This window comes from Perca fluviatilis, chromosome 21 (assembly GCF_010015445.1).
Source record: "Perca fluviatilis chromosome 21, GENO_Pfluv_1.0, whole genome shotgun sequence".
Taxonomy (NCBI): domain Eukaryota; kingdom Metazoa; phylum Chordata; class Actinopteri; order Perciformes; family Percidae; genus Perca; species Perca fluviatilis.
The window spans coordinates 19,247,302-19,255,789 of record NC_053132.1 but is presented as its reverse complement, the minus strand read 5'-3'; positions in this window follow the sequence as shown (position 1 = coordinate 19,255,789).

The following is an 8,488-nucleotide window of genomic DNA, read 5'->3' as shown; positions in this document are numbered from 1 at the left end:
TACACTGATACAGTGTAAACGTGCACGCTGGGTCTCTTTCTCACTTTTACCTTCTCGCGCGCGCGCACACACACGCACACACACTCTGACCTTGTTTTGGGTCGTACTGAGGGGGACTGAAATGAGTTTCAAATGTTCACATTATTTATTATTGGGTATCATCTCACTGTACAAATCCCTTACAGATGTTAGCCTCTGGTGCATGCCTAGGTGTGTGTGTGTGTGTGTGTGTGTGTGTGTGTGTGTGTGTGTGTGTGTGTGTGTGTGTGTGTGTGTGTGTGTGTGTGTGTGTGTGTGTGTTGCTTGTTGTATGGTGTGTGCACAGTTAGGAAATGCTACGTAGAGAGAGCACATCAAACTTTTTATAAGGAGGTTGTTAGTGATTGGGGAGGTATGGAGGTCATGTGTATGTTAAGTTAAGATGGCTCATCCTTATGTGTGTGTGTGTGTGTGTGTGTGTGTGTGTGTGTGTGTGTGTGTGTGTGTGTGTGTGTGTGTGTGTGTGTGTGTGTGTGTGTCAGTAGGAGGTGTGGCTCTGAGTGACTGGAGAAGAAATGAGGGATGATCTTTATGTGGCAGCTTATTTGTTTTTAAATGCAGGAGGCTCAGCGGCCCCCATAACTAAAAGGCACCAAGCACAGGGCAAGAGGGGGGCCTCCGTCACTGACTGTCAGCAGACACACAAGCTGCTCCGTCTCGTGATCATCGGCCCCTTGTGAGTTTCATTTGAGAGAAAACAGCTTCTCGTTTCACAAAGAGGAAAAGATACACGGTGCAGGAGCAGGATGATCAGTCGAACAAGATGCTGTTTCATAAGGTTAAGAGTCTGAGGAGTCTGTGAGAAGGGAGAAACTGCACAGCGATGATGTGATCCAAGATCACAAAAGTTGAAGAAACTTCAATATTACACAGATTACCACAGTAAAGGTAAATGTTTGGCTGTCAAAATCTCCTGATCAATAGAGTTTGTTCTGTGCACAGTAAGGGTTGAATATAAGAATATACCAGGGTACCTACATTGTATGAGCCATCTCTATGGCAGTTTAAAAAAATTTTTGCAAATAAAACTAAGAATGAAGGAAGTAAACTGTAGTATCTGAATGTAATATAGTGTCCAGATGCATTGAGGCTGAGATAATGTAATTTCTGAGAATTTGGAAGTTTCAGCAATAAAAAAAGAATTATAAAATATAATGAATATAAAAATAATTATTTAAATTCGACTACATTTGGCCACAAATAAATAAATATTTCTGAACTTCGTCACCTGGATTTTATTACAGGCACGTGCACATTCAAACTATATTCAGATTTATTTTTCATAAAATAAAATTGAACCAAATAAATAAAAATAACTAATAAAAAAAAACCCAAAACTAAATAGATAGAAAACTATGCAGGCTTTGTTTTGGTGTCTGGTTGCTTTGTGGGAATTTACTCTCATGGCCTTACTATTTAAAAAATCCTGGCTACAGTCCTGATAACATCACTAGCAGGCAGTGAAAATCATGTGGTTCAAAATTTGTTTGTTTCCATGGCTGAGAAAAGTTTATTTTTTCATTGGCCACGCAATAAAACCCACTAAATCCTTTAGATTTTCTCAAAAAGCATAATCACAAACCCAGGCTGTTTTTCTTAGTTAATAAGATTCACTCAGTTGGTCACACAGTACATATGTCTCAAAGGACAGTGACATAAAACTAAAACCTGGATGCAAAATAAATTCCTAGAATTTTTACTAATTTAGAATTGAAAAAAAATTTGTATTTCTTTTTCTAAGGATTAGTTGGGCGTAAGGAAATCAATGAGAAAGCTCCACATTTACAAATAAGAGTACATTTGATAATTCTAGGAAATAGTCAGTTTTACAAACAAGAAAAGAGTCCATAAAGACGGCATGATTTTCCTGATTAACTGCAGTTTGTCTGAGGTCTGGTAGCAATGAGACTCTCTGTAAAGGTCAGCGGTGAACTCAGAGGAACGGAGAGGAGGAGCGGCGCTGGTCGCCAGGCTCGCCCCAGGACAGACTGGGGGTCAGCACCATCACAGCCTGGATAGGACTGCTGACCTTTCTCTCTCTCTCTCTCTGTGTGTGTGTGTGTGTGTGTGTGTGTGTGTGTGTGTGTGTGTGTGTGTGTGTGTGTGTGTGTGTGAGTGAAGAGAGAGAGAGAGAGAGAGAGAGAGAGAGAGAGAGAGTGTGGCCTGGCCTGGGGGAGGATTGAAGGCAGGTCATATATAAATGTGCCCACATGTTGAGAAGGGGATACATATCTCTGCCTCTGCATTTGGATTTTTGTTTTGTGGGTTGTTTGAAGTTGGATATCGGCAAATAAATAAAGAACGCATGCACATATAGAGGGGGAGGAGGGCACCTTGGTACTTTGTAAAACACCCCGGGTTTCTGTTTTTGGCCCACACACTAGAGAGTCCTTGGCAGAAGCTAAATGGACGAAAGTAAATAAAAGTGGCCATTATGTGTGGGCTCCAGTAAATAGCTGCTCTCTTGTCTCTCTGTGCTTCAAAAAGAGGGGCGGAAGATGCGATCACGAGGAAAGCCCGTGTCTTTTCTTCTCCAGCCACTATAGACGGGGTCTGGCTCTCCTCCTCTCTGCCTCCCCCCTTCTTCCTCTTCTTCCTCTTCTTCTTCTTCACCCCCTATTTCTCCTCTCTCCCCTCTTCAGCTTTCTCTCTCTGCTTCCTGTTTCTCTCTCCATGTTCACTTTCTGTCATTCCTCTGCTCTTCGTCCTTCTCCTCTCGCAGCCTGGCTTTGCCCGCCCAGTGTTTCTCAAACATGCAGGAAGGGAGAGAGATCAATGGTGTCCTCGGAGAGGGAATTACACAGCTGAATTTCGATGAGAACAGAAGAAAAGGAGGAGGAAGGGGAGAACAAGCAGAGGCGGGGAAGGCATGTGAAAAGGGAGAGAGGGAAGAAGGATAATATATCCTTCAAGAAAAGAAAAAAAAAGGAAATGGGAGGAATGTGGAAAACTATGTAGAAGACTGGATGAGTGTGTGAGCCTCGCAAGACTTCTAATCTAAGTCATTTAAGGTGTGTGTTTGTGTATTATGTGTGTTGCTGGACCGAGATAACATCCATAACTGTGAATATGCGGGCCGTAATTTGTGCTGACAAGTGAATGCCTGTGTCTGTGTCTTATTTGCTGGGATTGAAGAGATCTTTACTGTTTATAAGGAGGAATCTGCTGTGTTTGCATCAACACACACACACACACACACACACACACACAAGGGTATGAGGAATGAGAAAATAGCAAAAAGACAGGAGAAAACGGCAGCCTATGCGTTGAGATTTATATCATCAGTCAACTTTTTGTCTATCCTGGTGTGATGTTATGAGGTGAGATGTTAAAGTGGATTCAAAGTTGTGGGCTTAAATGTGACCTTTGACCTTTTGCTTGAGTTTTTTTTTCCTTCATCTTTTTGGCTGAACATCCCAAATAAAAAAAAACACACACACAACTAATTCCTCCCTTACCTCTAACGGTACACCCAGGTTTGTAAGGATCTGTGAATGGGATTTTGTTTGTGTTGCTCACAGCTTTTGAAAATATACATTGATTTAATTGAATCATGTTTAAAAGCAGTTTGTCTTTCAAAAAAAAATGTCCTGGTTATCCACAGACCTCAACAACATATTTCATAGGGACCTGTTTTTGGTAAAAAAAAAAAAAAAAAACTGTTCAATGTAATGTCTTTTTATTATTTTTATTTTTTTTACTATTTTGCTAAAAATGTGTAATTTGTTTCATTTGAGCTCCATATGTGAAATTCCATTATCCTCCAATATATTGGGATATCAGCAGAAAATTGGATAAGGCCAAAGAAACAATCAACGAAGACACAACAGCATGGCTAAATACCACTGCGATTTTTGTGTAGTGACCGTGTAGTGATTTTTTTTTTACCCTTTAAACTCCAAACGTGACCCTTTCACACACGTGGCTTCTTGCATGGCAATGATAGATGAGAAAAATGAGACAAACTTCAGTTCAGTTTCTTTGTTAAAATCCACTTTGAACATCTCAGAAACCTCCATGTTCCCTTCCTCTGCTGACCCTACAGCATTCTACGCCTCCATGTGGCAAGATTCACAAAATAAGACTTATACAAGACTGTGAGAAAAGTTTAGTTTCACTTACAGGAAACGCTTTTGCAGGATTTGGTAATGGTCAACAGAGTTGAAAGCAAATGTGGCAAACTGTCCGCCCCAGACCTCCGGACTCTTTCACCTAGCTACTTTAATGTCAAACCGCTGTCTGTTTCTTGTCATGTCTCCTCTATGTAATCCTTTTGCGGTTGGGAAAATTCTGTGCACAGAGCCATTTAAGTGCATTTCAAGAAACAAAATTTAATATAAGTCTTTTAGTCTGTATCATACAGGGCCATTTACTGGGTTTGTTGAGGGGCGTTCAGGCTGCTGTCTATTCTGTCTCTGTCTTTAATAAATCAGCAAAGCAATAAAATAAAATTACATTTTTTTTTTTAAAACAGGAATAATCTAAACATTCGTTGGGTAAGGACCTGGCTGTTCATGTGGTAAGTGCCACTCCTAAAATCCTAATGATGCTGCTGGCACCAGGGATCCGTATAAAGCAGCGCTTCAAATGAAAGGCCTGTTTTCTGGCCGAGCAGCCGCAGACGGCCACAGAGAAAGGAGCAGTGGAGGAGCCTGAGGAGAACCTGGGATAACACCGTCCCTCCTGGCTCTGAACTCTGCACAGGGCTTGAACGTTGTCAATTACTGGGAGATATACGGGCCCGGCCCGTTTCCACCACTTTACTGAGTCCCCTTCAGTTGCAGCCCGCTCTGACTGTAAATTATCACTCCCCAGTCCAAGGTTTGCAGCAGTTTGGAGTCACCAGTGAGACCCTTCTCTGTCTCGTTCCCAATCTGAAGGAATTCCCTCCCTCTGTGTGCCAAACCCCAAACCTTTGCAAAACGGAGCTGTGGAGCATGCAGCTGCACGCCCATGTGGACACGCTCACTCGCAAACATTGATTTAAACACACACAAATGCACACAAATGTTCGTATATGGGTATATAAAATCCCCTGGAGCTATGGATCACTGGGAACAGGTAGAGAGTTTAGCACACGCGCACACACACACACACACACACACACACACACAGGCTGTAGATCATTGAGGTGGGCAGGGACGTCAGCACTCCCATACACAGTGAGCCTTATTGCAGAGTTTAATAGAGGAAAGCCAGCATGAATCCCCACAGTCATTCTGTTCCAGTCAAACACACCATTCACTTTCCTCTGGCCCTGTGTGTGTGCGTGCATTAATACACACATGCAAGTACATACTGTACATCATGTGCTTCAGTGTGCAATGTATGTGTGTGTGTGGGTAGATATGTATACAATATGCATTTATGAATGTAATTGAGTGTTTTTGTGCAAATGTAATGTGTGTGTGTGTGTGTGTGTGTGTGTGTTAGTAATAAAAAGACTATTTCCTAAACACAGACCCTAATGTAGAAAATGACTCTTGTTTGCTGTCAAAAGAGGAAATAAACACATAAAGTGATGAGAGGGTGATTAGCGCGACGTTGCTCTCACTCTACAGTGCGTTATACTGTGAAAGATAAGTAATGAGATTTTTATTATTACTTTCAGTTATGTCAGATAATGGGAAACTTGACAATCTCAGTAATAATAGCAAATACAGCAAAAAAAGGGAATAACAAATATCCATAATGCTTTGGGAGTGTGCATTTGGAAGCATTAACAAAGTAAAAGCACTAAAATATTTCCATGCCACAGTAACATGTTTAGTTTGTGGTGTAAACTATCCAAGTTGTGATGTTTATTCGTTTTGACCCAAAACCAGTTGATCTGAGCAAGGAACTAAATTCATCCTGCATCTAAACACAGTGATTAATGTCGACATTAACACTTACATACACGTTGCACATGCATGCATACAGAGCTGAGCGGTGCAGATGGCGCCTTGGCATCTCTCTCTCCCCACGTCATCTTAAAAAAAAAAAAAAAACCCGCTCTGCTTCCAAATTGATTTCACAGAGCAAGAACCCCCCCTGGAGATTGACAAAAGTAAATTCCACTTCTTCTTTCCAAAAGAAGCACCCACAATTTTTTTGCTTAAACCCCAGATAAACAGAACGGACAGGATTTCCTTGAGACTATACGTCCTTTATCTGTGATTCTGGTGCTATGTAATTGTGGATGGAGTCTAATGTGTGGTCCATTTGCTTCATTAATGGGGCAGACGCAAGCCGTTCAACCAAGAAATCGCCTATTGTTTCCTTTACCTTTCCGTTTTTAATGTGTGGCATTAGTCCAGCAGTTGTTAGTGCTAGACCGTAGTGCTTTGCTGATGGTCAAATGACAAAGTCTTAATAGAATATAGTGGGACGGGCAGGACAAAGGTGGGCAATGTTCAGCTGGATGCAGCCAATTTCTGTGTGAGAGGCCTGCCTAAAAACCCTATTCATAGGCCGTCTAATGCTGGTGCGTAATTAAATGTGATTACTGGAGCAGAGGGCTCCTCTCTCCCTCTCTGAGGGCCACACACAGGACTGGAGGCAACGTGCATGCGCTCATTAAGGAGGCGCTAACAGATGTACACAAGCAACGACCACAGGCATACCTAAAAATCTAAGCCGTATCTCTCTCCCTGATACACAAACACAAGTACGAAATCATGTATCTCCAAAATGTCAACTTTTCAGGCGCAGAGAAAAACAGGATGGGATTTGAAAGGGAATAAGCCCGAGGTTTTTTTCAGCGAGGAGTATGTAACCCTTCAACTGTTTAAACATGAATCGCAGATGCAAGGTTTTTACCTGACAGTTTGTAGCCCACCCAAACAAACACATACCAAGCAACGCAACAGTAAATAAAAATCAGGCTAAACTATGACCTCCAGTCAGTGATAATCATAAAGCAAACAAGCAGAAACATAAACAAAAATCAATTATGGTTTCCATCCACACACACAGACACACACACACACACACACACACACACACACAGGCACACACACCTTGTCTGGCCCTCTCTCCGGTCCAGTTTCCTGGGCAGACACGGTCCCCTGGTGCTCATGGGAAATAGTGAGCATGCCAGGCCCCACAAAGGCGTCCTTTCAGCCGCCCGCATGCTTGACCTGTGTGGGGTCAGCGCTCTGCTTTGTGCCCCGCAACCCCTGAGTGACCCGGGGTCACGGCAAGGGCCCGAGGTCAAATCCAGATGCCTGCGTCTAATTTCGCCCCAACTGGGTTATCCGTCCAAATCTGGCCTAACATTTGCCCCTGCCCACCCCACCCTAAAACCCACGACTACCTCCACACATGACTGAGTCTCATAGAAATACATAGGTACTCTGCAGCCTAATTGGACTACTGTGGAGCTCTCTCTTATATACCATATTACTCTCTCTCTCTCTCTTTCACTCACACACTCACTAACACACACACGTGATGGCCTGACCCCCTGTAACTGCAATAATACCCCATCCCATGGCCTTTGGTCCATCTTGAGGGATTAGGTGCAGAAAGGCACCACACACACACACACACACACACACACACACACACACACACACACACACACACACACATATTTACAAGCGCAGCAGGCCTGGCTGAGGGTCTACCTTGAGGGATTAGGTGCAGAGAGACAGGACCCTCTAGCCAATCGACCGGTCTGTCACATTGATTTTGAGGGGTCACTGGTGCACAATGGCCAGGGTTTTCCTGTCTTAACCTCTCTGATCACACACATATGCACACACACACACACTCATACGTATGCACACGTAATGACAATACACGTTAATTATATCATTTACGTAAAAAGGCAAGGCTGGAAAAGGGCTGGGTTAAAATGCTGAATAAATGTGTAAAAAATAAAACCTATGAATTGGAATCCAAAGAATAGAAATTATACAATTACGATAACAAATGATTACATATTCAATTAGAAAAGTGTGTTTTCAGAGTTAAAGATGAAGATATTGAAAGAATGTAGCTACAAATGCTGCAGACAGGACTTTCTGCATTCTTGCCACAAAGGCGCGCACACACACACACACACACACACAATTCAAAATTCCCCCCTGTTCGCCACTCAAAGCTCCATCAATTCTTTGCTTCTGAAAATCCTCTGTCCCCGGGGGAAAGCACAACCGGCTGGGGGAAAGCTCCCAGGTCAACCCCCCCTTCCCTTCCAACCTCCCTCTCCTTCTTCTCTTTCCTGGTCAGACAACACAATAGACGTCTATCAGAGAGGGCACCGGGCCGGCGCTTTGCCTGACTGAAATAAACCCAGCTACAACGTTTCAGGTGTTCGGGGCTGAGTATTTTGTCTGACGTCATCCACAAGATGCCCGTTCTGTTTTAGTCTTTTTTTGTTCCCCCTCACACCTCGCATGCCTCTGTTGCCTTGCTTCCCTTTCCTGAAGGGAATCTCTGTGGCATCTGGAAAAACAGGATT